Source organism: Octopus bimaculoides, chromosome 20, assembly GCF_046866305.1.
Source record: "Octopus bimaculoides isolate indiv1 chromosome 20, ASM4686630v1, whole genome shotgun sequence".
Taxonomy (NCBI): domain Eukaryota; kingdom Metazoa; phylum Mollusca; class Cephalopoda; order Octopoda; family Octopodidae; genus Octopus; species Octopus bimaculoides.
Genome location: NC_142947.1, coordinates 34,710,248 through 34,731,582, shown reverse-complemented (window position 1 = coordinate 34,731,582; position 21,335 = coordinate 34,710,248). Strand labels below are relative to the sequence as shown.

The 21,335-nt window shown below is 40.3% G+C and overlaps 1 long non-coding RNA gene across 3 annotated transcripts in view; it reads right to left on the bottom strand.

The window, feature by feature from the left end:
• The window catches only part of LOC106882367 (uncharacterized), a 102,577-nt gene that overhangs the window by 59,633 nt on the left and 21,609 nt on the right, over positions 1-21,335 (bottom strand). For all 3 annotated transcript variants that reach the window (XR_016237649.1, XR_016237648.1, XR_001410990.3), the window contains one exon: positions 1-21,335. This exon is cut by the window's left edge and continues 59,633 nt beyond it. This is a non-coding gene — a long non-coding RNA (uncharacterized LOC106882367).

The window sequence follows — 21,335 nt, the reverse complement described above, 5'->3', positions numbered from 1 at the left end:
GTTCCATCATCAGTTGACACCATTCTTCGTAAGATGTTCCATCAACAGTTGCCACCATTCTTTGTAAGATGTTCCATCAAGTTGCCACCATTCTTCGTAAGATGTTCCATCACAGTTGCCACCATTCTTCGTAAGATGCTCCATCACAGTTGGCACCAGTCTTCATTAGATGTTCCACAGTTGCCTCCAGTTTCTTATTTCTCCAATTAGACATACAAAAACGCCTGAAAATAAAGGAAATCAAACCACTTTTTCTTCCCAAGACACCAGTTTTGCAAACATTTGCAGATGTTTAAAAGTTCTATTAGTAGGCACCATCTTCCACTGCATTATCCATCAGACTATTTTCGTCACAGAGATTCCACCAAATTATCTGCAAAAGAAAAACTCACCCACAGTCTCTGCAATATATGAAGTTGTCTCAGCTGTTCAAGTCACCACCAGCCATCAAATTTCATAGTAGACTTCACTGTTGTACTTGGAGACTTGTTTTATGTATCATCCATCCACTGCCTAGACAAGATAAACCTGAAATCAAAAACAAAGCGTACCTCCACTTCCATCATGAGCTTGCCAACATCACTATTCACATGTTCCATTACAGCTGTCCGATGTTCCACAGTTGCAATCATTCTCCATTAGATATTCCACCCCAGTCACCACCAGTTTCCAGTAGATGTTCCATCACAATTGTCACTAGTCTGTCTATTGTTTGATCACAGTTGCCACTAGTCACCATTAGAAGTTCCTCCCTGTTGTTATCAGCAAACAGATGTCCAATCAGAGTTGCTACAAATTCCATCTCGCTTGCCATCAATTGTCATACGCTCTATCACATATGCCAATCTCCAGATGTTCCACTGTAATTGCCACTATCCTCCATTAGATGTTCCATTGCAGTTGTCACCAGTTCTCATCAGCCTCCATCAGGTGCACCATCCTAATTCCAGGAATTCTTCTTTGGATATTCATTCACAGATGCCACCCGCCTCCATCAGATCTTTCATCACAAATGTCTGTCCGCAGTTTGTCTCACCAATTTACACGTACTAAAAAAGCCTGAAAATCAAGGAAATCAAAACACTTCTTCCTTTCCAAGTCACCAGTCCTGTTAAATTCATAGATATTTAAAAGTAGGTCCATCATAACTTTGGTTGTAATCTAAACTTGCATTCCATGAAAATTGTCGTCACCCTTTTTACCAATTTCCAGTAAACAAATGTTCTGAAATGAAGCAAAATGAGCCAACTCTTCCCTCCAAAGTTACCACTCCTCTCAACATTTGAATGTTATCCTCATCTGCAAAGTAAATACCTGTAAAGATAAAGTGACTTGTCCCTAGATATTTTTTCAGTTGCCACCAGTCTTCGTAAGATGTTCCATAATCAGTTGACACCATTCTTCGTAAGATGTTCCATCACGGTTGCCACCATTCTTTGTAAGATGTTCCATCACGGTTGCCACCATTCTTTGTACGATGTTCCATCACAGTTGCCACCATTCTTTGTACGATGTTCCATCACAGTTGCCACCATTCTTTGTACGATGTTCCATCACAGTTGCCACCATTCTTTGTACGATGTTCCATCACAGTTGCCACCATTCTTTGTAAGATGTTCCATCACAGTTGCCACCATTCTTTGTACGATGTTCCATCACAGTTGCCACCATTCTTTGTACGATGTTCCATCACAGTTGCCACCATTCTTTGTAAGATGTTCCATCACAGTTGCCACCATTCTTTGTACGATGTTCCATCACAGTTGCCACCATTCTTCATAAGATGTTCCATCACAGTTGCTACCATTCTTTATAAGATGTTCCATCACGGTTGCCACCATTCTTCGTAAGATGTTCCATCACAGTTGCCATCATTCTTCGTAAGATGTTCCACCAAAGTTGCCACCATTCTTCGTAAGATGTTCCATCACAGTTGCCACCATTCTTTGTACGATGTTCCATCACAGTTGCCACCATTCTTCATAAGATGTTCCATCACAGTTGCTACCATTCTTTGTAAGATGTTCCATCACGGTTGCCACCATTCTTCATAAGATGTTCCATCACAGTTGCTACCATTCTTTGTAAGATGTTCCACCAAAGTTGCCACCATTCTTCGTAAGATGTTCCATCACAGTTGCCGCCAGCCTCCATCAGATGTACCATCATAGTTGCCACCAACCTCCATCAGACGTACCGTAACAGTTGCCACCAATCTCCTTCAAATATTCCATCATAGTTGGCACCAGTCTTCATTAGATATTCCACAGTTGCCTCCAGTTTCTTGTTTCACCAGTCACAAGGACGATAAAGCCTGAAAATCAAGGCAATCAAACCACATTTTTCTTCCCAAGTCACCAGTCCTGTTAACATTTGCAGTTGTATATAAGCAGGAATCTAAATTTGTATTCTATGAAAACTGCCAACAGCCTTTCTACCATTTTTCCAGTACATAAATGTTCTATTAGTAAGCACCATCTTCCACTGTGTTATCCATCAGACAATTTTCCACAAAGAAACTCCAAGCAGTTTTCACCAATTGGCTGTCAATTCCAGATGTTATTCTTATCTGCAAAAGAAAACATCTGAAAAGAAAAACTCACCTCTTCTTTCAGTGTCGCAAGTCAGCAATGATAAGCTAGTCTCTGCAATATACTAAGTTGTCTCAGATGTTCAAATCACCATCAACTTCTCCAGAGTCTCTACCATTTTCTGTTAGACAGTTGCCACCAATTTCCATTAGATGTTCCATTGCAGTTCACCACAGATTCAAATCTCCACTAGAAGCTCCAAAGTTGTCACAAGTTTGTCTGACTTGTTAGATTCCAAAAAGCCTGAAATTAAGCAAAACAAACCACTTCTTTCTTCCAAAGTCAACCAGTCAACATTTGCAGATGTCCACCAACTTTCATTACATGGTCTGTCCCCTTTTTGTTAGTTTCCAGTAGACTGTTCTATCAGTAAGCATCAACTACTGTAGTACATCCTACCAGACAATTATCCTCAAGCAGACTCTACCATATAGTTATCAATTTGTCACAAATATTCCATTAGGGAATTCTCACCAGCTGGTTGTTAATTACAGATGTTATCCTTATCTATGGAAGAAAAGCTCACCTCTTCTTTCAGTCTCACAATTGAGCAATGATGAACCACATTCTCTTCAATATATAAAGCTGTCTCAGAAGTTCATAAATCCTCAACCATCATGTTTCACAATAGACATCACTGTGCTATGTTGAGGTTCTCTTGTAAGCAGCTTTCATTAGATATTTCAACCAGCTTCCATGAGATGTTCTACAACACTTGCCACTAGTCTTCATGTTCCACAGTTGCCAGTCACCATCAATCTCCAGATGTTCAATAAGTTGGCATCAGCTTCCTGATAATCCATCATAATCATCACTAGTTCCTTGTCCAACTCATTAAATATGAAAATGTCTGAAAACAAAGCAAAAGAAACCACTTCTTTCCTCCTAATTTACCAGTCTTGTTGACATTTGTAGATGATCACGTCAGGACAGTAATAACTTTGGTAACAATTAGTTGCATTCCATCACAAGTGCAAACAGATTTCATTAGATATTCTACTGGTCAGCACTAGCTTCCTCCAATTCATCATGAATCTTCTATCACATAGTTATCACAAGTTGGTTGTCTGCAGATGTGATCCTTATCTGCAACAGAAAATATCTCAAAAGCAAAACTCACCTCTTCTTTCAATCTCACTAATTGGTGATGATGAGTCAGTCTCCTCGATAGATGAAGCTGTTCCAGAAGTCCAGATCATCATGTCTCATGGTAGACACCACTAAGCTTATACAGTGATTCTTTTCTAAGCAGCTCTCATTAGGCATTCAGACTTGTCACCAGAATCCATTAGTAGTTCTGCCACATTTGTCACCAGTCTGTCATTCCTTTTCCACAGTTGCATCCAGTGTCCGTCAGACGGTTCCTCACCATTTCCACTGCAATTGCCGATATCTATTAGATGCTCCTCTAGTTACCATTTATAATCTGATGTTCCATCACAGTTGCCATCAATTTGCAGATGCTCTGTCACAGCAGCCATCAGTCTTCTTCACGATACCACCAGCTTCTTGTCCGATTCATTAGATATTGAAAAATCTGAAAATGAAGTAAAATGAGCGACCTCTTTCCTCCTAAGTTATTGGTCCTGTCCGCATTTGATGTCATCTTCATTTGCAAACGAAAATACTTGAGAAGACAAAGTGATCAGTCTCCAGATGTTACATCATGGTTGGTACCCATCTTCAGACGTTACATCACGGTTGCCACCATTCACCATCATATGTTCCATCACAGTTGCCACCAGTCACCATCAGATGTTCCATCACAGTTGCCACCAGTCACCATCAGATGTTCCATCACAGTTGCCACCAGTCACCATCAGATGTTCCATCACAGTTGTCACCAGTCACCATCAGATGTTCCATCACAGTTGCCACCAGTCACCATCAGATGTTCCATCACAGTTGCCACCAGTCACCATCAGATGTTCCGTCACAGTTGCCACCAGTCACCATCAGATGTTCCGTCAGTTGCCACCAGTCACCATCAGATGTTCCATCAGTTGCTACCAATCATCATCAGATGTTCCGTCATAGTTGCCACCAGTCACCATCAGATGTTCCATCACAGTTGCCACCAGTCACCATCAGATGTTCCATCACAGTTGCCACCAGTCACCATCAGATGTTTCATCACAGTTGCCACCAGTCACCATCAGATGTTCCGTCATACAGTTGTCGCCAGTTAGTTGTCACTTACAGACATCATTCTTTTCTGCAAAAGAAAACCTCAGAAAACAAAAACTCACCTCATTCAGTCTCACAAATCAGCAATGGGGAGTCATAGTCTCTGCAATATACATAGTTGCCTCAAACGCTCAAATCATCGTCAGCCATCAAGTTTCATCGTTCGCATCATTGAGGTACTTGGAGTTTCTTTTGTGTTACCATCACTCAACAACCGTCAAATACTGGACAAATGAGAATAGGCCTGAAATTCAAACAAAATATACCTCCACTTCTATCATTAGCTTGGCAACATCATTCTTTGCACGTTCCATTACAGCTGCCACTAGATGTTCCACATACAATTGCCACGTCCATTGTAGTCTCTATGAGAAGTTATGATGAGCCACATTCTCTTCAACATATAAAGCTTTCTCAAAGTTGACAAATCAACAACCATCATGTTTTACAACGTCCCATCAAAGTTACCAGTCTCCATCAGATGTTCTAAAGTTGCTATCAGTCTCCGGATGTTGAATAAGACTTGCCAGTATCCAAATGGTCAATCAGTCAACACTACTCTCCAGATGATCCACCATAGTTGCCACTAGTTCCTTGTCCAACTCATTAAATATGAAAATGTCTGAAAACAAAGCAAAAGAAACCACTTCTTTCCTCCTAATTTACCAGTCTTGTTGACATTTGTAGATGATCACGTCAGGACAGTAATAACTTTGGTAACAATTAGTTGCATTCCATCACAAGTGCAAACAGATTTCATTAGATATTCTACTGGTCAGCACTAGCTTCCTCCAATTCATCATGAATCTTCTATCACATAGTTATCACAAGTTGGTTGTCTGCAGATGTGATCCTTATCTGCAACAGAAAATATCTCAAAAGCAAAACTCACCTCTTCTTTCAATCTCACTAATTGGTGATGATGAGTCAGTCTCCTCGATAGATGAAGCTGTTCCAGAAGTCCAGATCATCATGTCTCATGGTAGACACCACTAAGCTTATACAGTGATTCTTTTCTAAGCAGCTCTCATTAGGCATTCAGACTTGTCACCAGAATCCATTAGTAGTTCTGCCACATTTGTCACCAGTCTGTCATTCCTTTTCCACAGTTGCATCCAGTGTCCGTCAGACGGTTCCTCACCATTTCCACTGCAATTGCCGATATCTATTAGATGCTCCTCTAGTTACCATTTATAATCTGATGTTCCATCACAGTTGCCATCAATTTGCAGATGCTCTGTCACAGCAGCCATCAGTCTTCTTCACAGATACCACCAGCTTCTTGTCCGATTCATTAGATATTGAAAAATCTGAAAATGAAGTAAAATGAGCGACCTCTTTCCTCCTAAGTTATTGGTCCTGTCCGCATTTGATGTCATCTTCATTTGCAAACGAAAATACTTGAGAAGACAAAGTGATCAGTCTCCAGATGTTACATCATGGTTGGTACCCATCTTCAGACGTTACATCACGGTTGCCAGCATTCACCATCATATGTTCCATCACAGTTGCCACCAGTCACCATCAGATGTTCCATCACAGTTGCCACCAGTCACCATCAGATGTTCCATCACAGTTGCCACCAGTCACCATCAGATGTTCCATCACAGTTGCCACCAGTCACCATCAGATGTTCCATCACAGTTGCCACCAGTCACCATCAGATGTTCCATCACAGTTGCCACCAGTCACCATCAGATGTTCCATCACAGTTGCCACCAGTCACCATCAGACGTTCCATCACAGTTGCCACCAGTCACCATCAGATGTTCCGTCACAGTTGCCACCAGTCACCATCAGATGTTCCGTCAGTTGCCACCAGTCACCATCAGATGTTCCATCAGTTGCTACCAATCATCATCAGATGTTCCGTCATAGTTGCCACCAGTCACCATCAGATGTTCCATCACAGTTGCCACCAGTCACCATCAGATGTTCCATCACAGTTGCCACCAGTCACCATCAGATGTTCCATCACAGTTGCCACCAGTCACCATCAGATGTTCCGTCATACAGTTGTCGCCAGTTAGTTGTCACTTACAGACATCATTCTTTTCTGCAAAAGAAAACCTCAGAAAACAAAAACTCACCTCATTCAGTCTCACAAATCAGCAATGGGGAGTCATAGTCTCTGCAATATACATAGTTGCCTCAAACGCTCAAATCATCGTCAGCCATCAAGTTTCATCGTTCGCATCATTGAGGTACTTGGAGTTTCTTTTGTGTTACCATCACTCAACAACCGTCAAATACTGGACAAATGAGAATAGGCCTGAAATTCAAACAAAATATACCTCCACTTCTATCATTAGCTTGGCAACATCATTCTTTGCACGTTCCATTACAGCTGCCACTAGATGTTCCACATACAATTGCCACGTCCATTGTAGTCTCTATGAGAAGTTATGATGAGCCACATTCTCTTCAACATATAAAGCTTTCTCAAAGTTGACAAATCAACAACCATCATGTTTTACAACGTCCCATCAAAGTTACCAGTCTCCATCAGATGTTCTAAAGTTGCTATCAGTCTCCGGATGTTGAATAAGACTTGCCAGTATCCAAATGGTCAATCAGTCAACACTACTCTCCAGATGATCCACCATAGTTGCCACTAGTTCCTTGTCCAACTCATTAAATATGAAAATGTCTGAAAACAAAGCAAAAGAAACCACTTCTTTCCTCCTAATTTACCAGTCTTGTTGACATTTGTAGATGATCACGTCAGGACAGTAATAACTTTGGTAACAATTAGTTGCATTCCATCACAAGTGCAAACAGATTTCATTAGATATTCTACTGGTCAGCACTAGCTTCCTCCAATTCATCATGAATCTTCTATCACATAGTTATCACAAGTTGGTTGTCTGCAGATGTGATCCTTATCTGCAACAGAAAATATCTCAAAAGCAAAACTCACCTCTTCTTTCAATCTCAATAATTGGTGATGATGAGTCAATCTCTTCGATAGATGAAGCTGTTCCAGAAGTCCAGATCATCATGTCTCATGGTAGACACCACTAAGCTTATACAGTGATTCTTTTCTAAGCAGCCATCAGTCGTCTTCACAGATACCACCAGCTTCTTGTCTGATTCATTAGATTTTGAAAAGCCTGAAAATGAATTAAAATGAGCGACCTCTTTCCTCCTAAGTTATTGGTCCTGTCAACATTTGATGTCATCCTCATTCGCAAACGAAAATACTTGAGAAGAGAAAGTGATCAGTCTCCATAAGTTACATCACGGTTGGTACCCATCTCCAGACATTACACCATGGCTGACACCAGTCTCCATCAGAAGATTCTATTACAGTTTCGAGCAGACTATCGAATGTTCTATCACAGTGGCCACCAGTCACCATCAGATGTTCCGTCACAGTTCCTACCAGTCACCATCAGATGTTCCGTCACAGTTGCCACCAGTCACCATCAGTTGCTACCAATCACCATCAGATGTTCCATCAGTCGCCACCAGTCACCATCAGATGTTCCATCACAGTTGCCACCAGTCACCATCAGATGTTCCGTCACAGTTGCCACCGGTCACCATCAGATGTTCCATCACAGTTGCCACCGGTCACCATCAGATGTTCCATCACAGTTGCCACCAGTCACCATCACAGTCGCCACCGGTCACCATCGGATGTTCCGTCACAGTTGCCACCAGTCACCATCAGATGTTCCATCACAGGTGCCTCACAGTTGCTACCAGTCTCCAGATGTTCCATTGAAGATGCGTCCAGTTTGTCTCACCAATCACAAACAAAAAAGCATGAACATGAAGGTAAGGTGAACCACTTCTTTCTACCCAAGTCATCAGTTCTGGTAGTAATCTTAACTTGCATTCCATGAAAATTGCTAACAGCATTTTCTACCAGTTTCCAGTAAATAAATGTTGTATTAGTAGGCACCAGCATTATCCATCAGAAAATTCTACTAAAGAGTCACCACCAATGTCACAAATCTTCTGTCATACAGCTGTCTCCAGTTAGTTGTCACTTACAGAGGTCATCCTTCTCTGCAAAAGAAAACCTCAGAAAACAAAAACTCACCTCATTCAGTCTCACAAATCAGCAATGGGGAGGCATAGTCTCTGCAATATACATAGTTGCCTCAAACGTTCAAATCATCATCAGCCATCAAGTTTCATCATAAGCATCATTGAGGTACTTGGAGTTTCTTTTGTGTTACCATCATTCGACAACCGTCAAATACTGGACAAATGAGAATAGGCCTGAAATTCAAACAAAATGTACCTCCACTTCTATCATGAGCTTGACAACATCACTCTTTGCACGTTCCATTACAGCTGTCACTAAATGTTCCACAGATTCTACCATTTTCTGTTAGACGTTCTATCACAGCTACCAAAGATTCGAGTAGATGTTCTGTCACAGTTGCCACAAGCATCCATAGGATGCTCCACCAGATATCAGTCTCCATGAGAATTTATGTAGTCGTCACAAGTTCCTTGTTTGATGTATTAGATACCAAAAAGCCTGAAAATAAAGCAAAACAAAACACTTCTTTCCTCCAAAGTTGCCAGCCAACATTTGCAGATGTCCAAATGCATGTCCACAGTAGCTACAATAATAATAATTAGTTGACTTCCATCACACATGTTCCATCCAAAAGTTGTCACCAGTTGGTTGTCAAATACAGATGTCAACCTCATCTACAGAAGAAAAACTCACCTCTTCTTTCAGTCTCACGATTGAACAATGATGAGCCACATTCTCTTCAACATATAAAGCTTTCTCAAAGTTGACAAATCAACAACCATCATGTTTTACAATATCCCATCAAAGTTACCAGTCTCCATCAGATGTTCTAAAGTTGCTATCAGTCTCCGGATGTTGAATAAGACTTGCCAGTATCCAAATGGTCAATCAGTCAACATTACTCTCCAGATGATCCACCATAGTTGCCACTAGTTCCTTGTCCAACTCATTAAATATGAAAATGTCTGAAAACAAAGCAAAAGAAACCACTTCTTTCTTCCTAATTTACCAGTCTTGTTGACATTTGTAGATGATCACGTCAGGACAGTAATAACTTTGGTAACAATTAGTTGCATTCCATCACAAGTGCAAACAGATTTCATTAGATATTCTACTAGTCACCACTAGCTTCCTCCAATTCATCATGAATCTTCTATCACATAGTTATCACAAGTTGTTTGTCTGCAGATGTGATCCTTATCTGCAAAACAAAAAAATCTCAAAAGCAAAACTAACCTCTTCTTTCAATCTCACTAGTGATGAGTCAGTCTCTTTGATAGATGAAGCTGTTCCAGAAGTCCAGATCATCATGTCTCATGGTAGACACCACTCAGCTTATACAGTGATTCTTTTCTAAGCAGCATTCATTAGGCATTCTGACTTGTCACCAGAATCCATTAGTAGTTCTGCCACATTTGTCACCAGTCTGTCATTCCTTTTCCACACAGTTGCATCCAGTGTCCGTCAGACGGTTCCTCACCATTTCCACTGCAATTGCCGATATCTATTAGATGCTCCTCTAGTTACCATTTATAATCTGATGTTCCATCACAGTTGCCATCAATTTGCAGATGCTCCGTCACAGCAGCCATCAGTCTTCTTCACAGATACCACCAGCTTCTTGTCTGATTCATTAGATTTTGAAAAGCCTGAAAATGAAGTAAAATGAGCCTCTTTCCTCCTAAGTTATTGGTCCTGTCAACACTTGATGTCATCCTCATTTGCAAACGAAAATACTTGAGAAGAGAAAGTGATCAGTCTCCAGAAGTTACATCACGGTTGGTACCCATCTTCAGATGTTACACCATGGCTGACACCAGTCTCCATCAGAAGATTCTATTACAGTTTTGAGCAGACTATCGAATGTTCCATCACAGTGGCCAACAGTCACCATCAGATGTTCCGTCACAGTTCCCACCAGTCACCATCAGATGTTCCATCAGTTGCTACCAATCACCACCAGTCACCATCAGATGTTCCATCACAGGTGCCTCACAGTTGCTACCAGTCTCCAGATGTTCCATTGAAGATGCGTCCAGTTTGTCTCACCAATCACAAACAAAAAAGCATGAACATGAAGGTAAGGTGAACCACTTCTTTCTACCCAAGTCATCAGTTCTGGTAGTAATCTTAACTTGCATTCCATGAAAATTGCTAACAGCATTTTCTACCAGTTTCCAGTAAATAAATGTTGTATTAGTAGGCACCAGCATTATCCATCAGAAAATTCTACCAAAGAGTCACCACCAATGTCACAAATCTTGTCATACAGCTGTCTCCAGTTAGTTGTCACTTACAGAGGTCATCCTTCTCTGCAAAAGAAAACCTCAGAAAACAAAAACTCACCTCATTCAGTCTCACAAATCAGCAATGGGGAGTCATAGTCTCTGCAATATACATAGTTGCCTCAAACGCTCAAATCATCGTCAGCCATCAAGTTTCATCGTAAGCATCATTGAGGTACTTGGAGTTTCTGGACAAATACTGGACAAATGAGAATAGGCCTGAAATTCAAACAAAATGTACCTCCACTTCTATCATGAGCTTGACAACATCACTCTTTGCACGTTCCATTACAGCTGTCACTAAATGTTCCACAGATTCTACCATTTTCTGTTAGACGTTCTATCACAGCTACCAAAGATTCGAGTAGATGTTCTGTCACAGTTGCCACAAGCATCCATAGGATGCTCCACAAGATATCAGTCTCCATGAGAAGTTATGTAGTCGTCACAAGTTTCTTGTTTGATGTATTAGATACCAAAAAGCCTGAAAATAAAGCAAAACAAAACACTTCTTTCCTCCAAAGTTGCCAGCCAACATTTGCAGATGTCCAAATGCATGTCCACAGTAGCTACAATAATAATAATTAGTTGACTTCCATCACACATGTTCCATCCAAAAGTTGTCACCAGTTGGTTGTCAATTACAGATGTCATCCTCATCTACAGAAAAAAAAATACTTGAAGAAAAACTCACCTCTTCTTTCAGTCTCACGATTGAACAATGAGCCACATTCTCTTCAACATATAAAGCTTTCTCAAAGTTGACAAATCAACAACCATCATGTTTTACAATGTCCCATCAAAGTTACCAGTCTCCATCAGATGTTCTAAAGTTGCTATCAGTCTCCGGATGTTGAATAAGACTTGCCAGTATCCAAATGGTCAATCAGTCAAAACTACTCTCCAGATGATCCACCATAGTTGCCACTAGTTCCTTGTCCAACTCATTAAATATGAAAATGTCTGAAAACAAAGCAAAAGAAACCACTTCTTTCTTCCTAATTTACCAGTCTTGTTGACATTTGTAGATGATCACGTCAGGACAGTAATAACTTTGGTAACAATTAGTTGCATTCCATCACAAGTGCAAACAGATTTCATAAGATATTCTACTGGTCAGCACTAGCTTCCTCCAATTCATCATGAATCTTCTATCACATAGTTATCACAAGTTGGTTGTCTGCAGATGTGATCCTCATCTGCAACAGAAAATATCTCAAAAGCAAAACTCACCTCTTCTTTCAATCTCACTAATTGGTGATGATGAGTCAGTCTCTTCGATAGATGAAGCTGTTCCAGAAGTCCAGATCATCATGTCTCATGGTAGACACCACTAAGCTTATACAGTGATTCTTTTCTAAGCAGCTCTCATTAGGCATTCAGACTTGTCACCAGAATCCATTAGTATTTCTGCCACATTTGTCACCAGTCTTGTCATTCCTTTTCCACAGTTGCAAGTGTCCGTCAGACGGTTCCTCACCATTTCCACTGCAATTGCCGATATCTGCTCCTCCAGTTACCATTTATAATCTGATGTTCCATCACAGTTGCCATCAATTTGCAGATGCTCCGTCACAGCAGCCATCAGTCTTCTTCACAGATACCACCAGCTTCTTGTCTGATTCATTAGATATTGAAAAGCCTGAAAATGAAGTAAAATGAGCGACCTCTTTCCTCCTAAGTTATTGGTCCTGTCAACACTTGATGTCATCCTCATTTGCAAACAAAAATACTTGAGAAGAGAAAGCGATAAGTCTTCAGAAGTTATATCACGGTTGGTACCCATCTCCAGACATTACACCATGGCTGACACCAGTCTCCATCAGAAGATTCTATTACAGTTTCCAGCAGACTATCGAATGTTCCATCACAGTGGCCACCAGTCACCATCAAATTTTCCATCAGTTGCTACCAATCAATATCAGATGTTCCATGACAGTTCCTACCAGTCACCATCAGATGTTCCGTCACAGTTGCCCACCAGTCACCATCAAATTTTCCATCAGTTGCTACCAATCAATATCAGATGTTCCGTGACAGTTCCTACCAGTCACCATCAGATGTTCCGTGACAGTTGCCACCAGTCACCATCAGATGTTCCGTGACAGTTGCCACCAGTCACCATCAGATGTTCCGTCACAGTTGCCACCAGTCACCATCAGATGTTCCGTCACAGATGCCACCAGTCACCATCAGATGTTCCGTCACAGTTGCCACCAGTCACCATCAGATGTTCCGTCACAGTTGCCACCAGTCACCACCAGATGTTCCGTCACAGTTGCCACCAGTCACCATCAGATGTTCCGTCACAGTTGCCACCAGTCACCATCAGATGTTCCGTCACAGTTGCCACCAGTCACCATCAGATGTTCCGTCACCATCAGATGTTCCGTCACAGTTGCCACCAGTCACCATCAGATGTTCCGTCACAGATGCCACCAGTCACCAACAGATGTTCCGTCACAGTTGCCACCAGTCACCATCAGATGTTCCGTCACAGTTGCCACCAGTCACCACCAGATGTTCCGTCACAGTTGCCACCAGTCACCATCAGATGTTCCGTCACAGTTGCCACCAGTCACCATCAGATGTTCCGTCACAGTTGCCACCAGTCACCATCAGATGTTCCGTCACAGTTGCCACCAGTCACCATCAGATGTTCCGTCACAGTTGCCACCAGTCACCATCAGATGTTCCGTCACAGTTGCCACCAGTCACCATCAGATGTTCCGTCACAGTTGCCACCAGTCACTATCAGATGTTCCATCACAATTGCTACCAGTCTCCATCAGATGTTCCATCGAAGATGTGTCCAGTTTGTCTCACCAATCACAAACATGAAAGTGAACCACTTCTTTCTACCCAAGTCACCAGTTCTGGTAGTAATCTTATCTTGCATTCCATGAAAATCGCCAACAGCCATTTCTACCAAATTCCAGTAAATGAATGTTCTATTAGTAGGCACCACCTTCTACAGCATTACCCACCAGTCAATTCTCCTTATGAAGATTCCACCAAAGTGTCACCACCAACATCACAAATCTAGGTTACAGCTGTCTCCAGTTAGTTGTCAATTACAGAGGTCATCCTTCTCTGCAAAAGAAAACCTCAGAAAAGAAAAACTCACCTGTTCAGTCTCTGCAATATACAAAGTTGCCTAAGACGTTCAAATCATCATCAGCCATCAAATTACACAGTGAACATCATTGAGGTAATAGGAATTTTTCTTGTGTTACCATCATGCGTCAACCACCAAATACTGGACAAATGAGAATAAGCCTGAAATTCAAGCACAATGCATCTCCACTTCTATCATGAGCTTGGCAACATCACCATTTGCACGTTCCATTACAGCTGTCACTAGACGTTTCACAGTTTCTACTATTTTCCATTAGATCTTTCATAGTTGTTCATATCACAGTTGCCACAAGTGTCCACTACAGATGCCAGTCTCCATTAGAAGCTCCAAAGTTGTCACAAGTTTGTCTGACTCAAGATACCAAAAATCCTGAAAATGAAACAAAACGAAACACCACTTCCCTCCAAAGTCACCAATGTTGACATTCAAACGCATGTCCACAATAACTTCGATAATAATCAGTCACCAACCTTCAATACATGGTCTGTCTCCTTTTTGCCAATTTGCAGTAGTAGATTTGTTCTATTTGCCAGACATCAGCTTATACAATACATCCCACCAGACAAGTATCCTCAAGATTCTATCATGCAGTTACCATCAATTTATCACAAATATTCCATTCTCACCAGCTGGTTGTTAATTACAGATGTCATCCTCATGTGCAGAAAAGAAAATACTAGAGAAGAAAAAACCTTACCCCTTTCAGTCTCACAATTCGGCAATGATGAACCAGTCTCTTCAACATATAAAGTCATCTCAGAATTTCACATATCACCAACCATCAGGTTTCACATTAGACATCACTATGTTGAGGTTCTTTTGTAAGCAGCTTTCATTAGATATTTCAGAGCAGTTACCCCAGCCTCCATCAGATGTTCTATGCTAGTTACCAGTTTTCATAATATGCTCCATCACAGTTGCCAAAGTTGCTATCAGTCTCCAGTTCAATTACAGTTGTCATCAGTCTTCAGCCATCATTATATATGTTCCATCACGTTTGCCACTAGTCTTTGTCATATGTTGTATCACACTTGCCACCAGTCTCCGTCAGATGTTCCACTGCAGTTGCCACCATCTTCTTTGCCGTCAATTTGCAGATGCCCCATCACCAATGCCAGTCTCCATCAGGCATTCCATCACAGATGCCAGTTTCTTGTCCGTTTCATTAGATATTAAAAAGCCTGAAAATGAAACAAAATGAGCCACCTCTTTCCTCCTAAGTTACCAGTCCTGTCAACATTTGATGTCATCCTTATCTGCAAAAGAAAATTTTATGGAGAAAAAAAAAAGCCAGTCTTCAGGTGGTTTTTCAGTTGCCATTAGTTGTTCTATCACCATTGCAACCAGTGTCCACAACAGTTGCCAAACACTTCCAGATGTCCCATCACAACTACCAGATGTTCTATCACAGCAGCCACCTGTCTCTATGTTGAATCGAAGCTGCAACCAGTCTAACATATTCCATCACAGTTGCCACTAGTCTCCATCAGATGTTCCATCACAACTGCCACCAGTCTCCATTTGATGTTCTATGAATGTTGTCTCCAGTTTCTTGTCTCACCGTAATGTACTACGGATGAAAAAAGCCCAAAAATCTAGGAAATGAAAGCACTTTTTCCTTGCCAAGTCACCAGTTCTGTTAACAGACATTTAAATGCACGTCCAACATAACTTTCGTAGTATTCTTAATTTGCATTCCATGAAAATTGCCAACAGCCTTCTACCAATTTCCAGTAAATAAATGTTCTATTAGTAAGCACCATATTTTACTGCATATCCATCAGACAATTTTCTTCATGAAGATTGCATCAGTCACCACCAATGTCACAAATCTTCCATCATACAGCTGTCTCCAGATAGTTGTCAATTATAGATGTCATACTTTTCTGCAAAAGAAAACCACACAAAAGAGAAACTCACCTCTTCTCTCACAAATCAGCAATGAGCCACCGTCTGCAATATACAAAGTTGCCTCAAATGTTCCAATCATCACCAACCATCAAGTTTCATAGTAAACATCATCAAGGTACTTCCTTCCACTTCTTTCTTCCAAAGTCAACATTTGCAGTAGTCCAAAGGCAGGTCCACCATAACTTTAATAATTAGTTGCATCCCAACACAATTGCTACTAATCTCTTTTACATGTTCCCTTTTTGCCAATTTCCAGTAGACTATGTTCTATTAGAAGTCATCAGCTTCCATACTATATCCACTAGACAATTATCAAGGAGATTCTACAATCCTCATCTGCAAAAGAAAATATCTGAAAAGAAAAACTCACCTTATTTTTCCCAGTTCCAAAAATCAACATGTATGAATCATTTCAGTTGTATGTGGAAATTCTTTTGTTAGCAGCTTCCCTAATGCAAGAATTGTAATCAGCTGTCATAAACATTGTATCAGTTGCCACCAGTCTGAAGATGTTCCATCGCAGTCGCCACCAGTCTGAAGATGCTCCATCGCAGTCGCCACCAGTCTGAAGATGCTCCATTGCAGTCGCCACCAGTCTGAAGATGCTCCATCGCAGTCGCCACCAGTCTGAAGATGCTCCATCGCAGTCGCCACCAGTCTGAAGATGCTCCATCGCAGTCGCCACCAGTCTGAATATGTTCCATCGCAGTCTCCATGAGATGTTCCATCAGTCGCCACCAGTCAGAAGACGTTCCATCGCAGTCGCCACCAGTCAGAAGATGTTCCATCGCAGTCGCCACCAGTCAGAAGATGTTCCATCGCAGTCGCCACCAGTCAGAAGATGTTCCATTGCAGTCGCCACCAGTCTGAAGATGTTCCATCAGTCACCACCAGTCTGAAGAAGTTCCATCGCAGTCTCCACCAGTCTGAAGATGTTCCATCACAGTCTCCATGAGATGTTCCATCAGCCGCCACCAGTCTGAAGATGTTCCATCGCAGTCTCCATGAGATGTTTCATCAGTCGACACCAGTCTGAAGAAGTTCCATCGCAGTCTCCACTAGTCTGAAGATGTTCAATCACAGTCTCCATGAGATGTTCCATCAGTCTCCACCAGTCTGAAGAAGTTCCAGCGCAGTCACCACCAGTCTGAAGATGTTCCATCGCAGTCTCCATGAGATGTTCCATCAGTCTCCACCAGTCTGAAGATGTTCCATCGCAGTCTCCACCAGTCTGAAGATGTTCCATCGCAGTTGCCACCAGTCAGAAGATGTTCCATTGCAGTCGCCACCAGTCTGAAGATGTTCCATCAGTCTCCACCAGTCTGAAGATGTTCCATCACAGTCTCCATGAGATGTTCCATCAGCCGCCACCAGTCTGAAGATGTTCCATCGCAGTCTCCATGAGATGTTTCATCAGTCGACACCAGTCTGAAGAAGTTCCATCGCAGTCTCCACTAGTCTGAAGATGTTCAATCACAGTCTCCATGAGATGTTCCATCAGTCTCCACCAGTCTGAAGAAGTTCCAGCGCAGTCACCACCAGTCTGAAGATGTTCCATCGCAGTCTCCATGAGATGTTCCATCAGTCTCCACCAGTCTGAAGATGTTCCATCGCAGTTGCCACCAGTCTGATGATGTTCCATCGCAGTTGCCACCAGTCTGAAGTTCCATCATTTGCCAGATGTAACACCAGTTTCTTGTCTGACTCATTAGGTAGTACCAGCTTCCATTGTATATCCAGTTATCAAGGGGATTCCACCATATTGTCACAAATGTTCCATCAGTTGGTTGTGAATTCATTTTCCCACTCACAAGTAGACATTAACAGCCAACAATCAATGTTACTACATAATGCAGCAGAGAAACAGCTGACTAGATGCACAAGTTTCTAAACCATCATAGGACATCTGAAAAAAAAAAACAAAAAACTCACCTTTTCCACCAAACCAGCAATGTCCAAGAGCCTCCTCTTGCTGTTGTCTCTCAGGGCATATCCATCATCACATTGGAAAGAAATTAGACATATCCCGTAAGAACTGTTAGCCTTCAGTGGATGCTGTCAGTTTTCACCAGCTTCTAAACGTTCCACCTGTCACTAGTTTTCACTTTTTGTCCCCCAGTTCTCACCATAGATCCCATTCTCCTTTTCACAATCAGTAGATGCAGTTTCATTTCCTCCCCTGATGTATACATTGACAACTGACAATCATTGTTTCTGAACCATACAGTAAACACCTGGTGCCAAATAAATTCCCACACCACAAAATATCTAAAAGAAAACCTGAGGAAAAAAAGATAGTACCTATTCTTTCCATGTGATAAATCAGCAAATACAAGCGGAGTCAGATGCTTGAAACAACCTCATGTACAATTCATCTTGTTAACATTACCAACTGATTTTCAAAAGTGAGTCATACTACAAGAACCTGTAAAGGAAACTTAAACCATAACTGGAGATACCTTAAGGGAAGTCCATCATATAGTTGGTATTAAACGTCAGTCAGACCTTTATCAGCTACCGTTAGATGCTATTAGTTTTCACCAGAAGTCTTATTCTTATTTCATGTAGATATCAGTGATTGATCAGCAACAAACCTGAAAATGAACCAAAATAAACCTCCACTTTTCACCTCTAGTCACCATTAATCAGTCAATATCTTATCTCAGAGCAGGTGCATCATAATGCTGATACTGTTACACCCATTCCTTTATTTCGTAAATCATGCTGTAATTTTTGTAATAGGTATTCATTAACAGAGAAGTTCTTATCCACGAATGTAGTTTCCTTAGATAATCTAAGGTTAAAAAAAAATGCAGCAGTTTCCTTAGATAATCTAAGGTTTAAAAAAAAATGCAGCAGTTTCCTTAGATAATCTAAGGTTTAAAAAAAAAATGCAGTTCATATGCAATCACAACGCTTACAAAAAAACTCGTTTTAAACAGTGAAAATGAATTTGCCACTCAATATACCTGAAAATGAAAGATTACACCTCCACCTGTTGCTTGAAGGTGTTAGTTGATCACAGCTCATAGTAATCGTTAGATTAGGAAGCTACAAGTGAAACATATAGTAGTGATACCAACCATAAATCACAGATTTTAAGTGTTAATTTCACATATATTAATCATGGCCCTCTATCACCAGGTTTTTAAAGATGATTCTTTTGTACATTTCAAGCTGTCAATTCATTAAAGATTCTCTCAGAATATGCTCAAGTTTTCTAATGTGTTAAGACATTGTTTTACAACCAAGATAATAAAATACTCAATTATGCAAATTTCTGTAAAGATGTTACTGCAAAACAGGAACAGTTTCTTTTTGGTCTGTCATGTCAGCTAACTGTAGTGAATCATGAAGATTCATCTGAATAGGAGTTAACGCCATATTAGATCATTTGTAGATGCTGTGTCATGTATAGATGTGTTTATGTACCTGAAAATAAAAGAACCATATTCCACATGTTCATATACCAAGTTGATCTTATACTCATACCAAACCCTCTATTTCACAAGTCTCCACTTAATACAAAATTCCAACTGGACAATATATTTGAAATTGCAGAAGTCATGCTTCTGATTCCAAACAGATATTGCACTGTACAAAACCATAAAAGATTAAAAAAATTTCTGTAGTTGTTCATTTGCCTACTATATATTAAATTTTTTTTCCAGTGTAGTTAATATCATAAATGATGCATTTTCTGTTATCGTCAATAACTGTTAGAGATGACTTGGATCTTGTAAATATATATAAAAAATTTCCTTTTACCTTGCAATCATATTCTTTGATACATTTGCTCCTAACCTGCTGCAAACTATCAATGATGCATGTATATTCACTATTAGTGTTGTCATCACCTTTTAAAAGAAAATACCAAATACCTGAAAGGGAAGGAAAAACATCTGGTGCTGCAACTTTTCAGTGCTACATTGCAATTTTCTTTCCTATTTTCTCCTTTACAACAATTAATGCCAAGTGCTCTCACATACCTGAAGACATTTTGTTCTTCCCTTCCCAAATCAGAATGAGTGGGTGACACTGTTTTCTCTGCATTCTAACAGAGATGCTTGCACAAATATTACCTCATCCTATTCAAATATTTTAAGGGCTGATGAAAATTGTCGTCAATTACAGAATATTCATTTCATCAATTATAACAGTATCTGTAAATGAAAAAAAATATGCTAGGTGGAAACCACCTAGCAATATAGAACTTTTCACCCCCTCCCTAGGAACAAATTTGTCAAAGAATTTTAAATTTATCTTCTATATTACTTGTAATTATATTTTAAATAGAATACAGGAGGGAAAAAACCCCCAACATTTTAAATGGCAATGGAACCTGAAGTTCTACATACGAAAGGTCTATCATTTGGAAACAAAATTTAACACTTGTTTTTTTTTTAGTTATTATCAAGATCAAAATTAATTTTGCAGCCATGATAAATTTATCTTATTACATATTCATCCTATTTTCTTCTGGAAATTGTTATTGCAATACAATGAAAGAAAAATCTGTAATAAAATAAAAAAAGCAATCTCTCCAACCCGTGAATTAACCTATCATACCTGAAGAATTTGTTGGAGAGTTTCAGGATAATATACATCATACTGTAGGACTTTTTTCTGCTGTCATCCATTTCAAAATTCTTTCTATCTGTATTGCAGCAATAACAACTCATCTCAAATGAGACACTTCATTCTGGAGAACATCGCAAGATGAGAATATTTGCCTTCCAAGTTTATCAAATTGACATTCACTTTGTTTGGTTCACTATTTAAAGATGTGATGTTTCATAAGAACCTATTTTTTTTTCCCTATTCACGTAACCATGAAGCTCGATTTCACCCTAATCTTTCAGCACATTTGTATATTCCATACTATATAACCATTACTGCTGTATGTCATCCACAAAGTTGTTTTGTTGTATGCAGTTAAAATAGTTCATGTGAGATTGTCTTTTTGTAAATGTAAATTCATGTTTGCCTTGTCTATTTCCAGTTCCAGTTTTGGTTATGATGCTCAATAAATTACAACTCATTTCATTTAGAAAATGTGATGAAACTTGTTAAAATTTACAGAAACCCTTTCCTTTGAATATTCAAAAGCCATGTTTCATGAAGCACTCATCCAACACAACATTCCTGCCACTGCAGTTGTCCCAAGTGTCTTGGACAAGTATGCAAATTGCCTTGTAAGCTTCTAATATTGGACAGCAGAC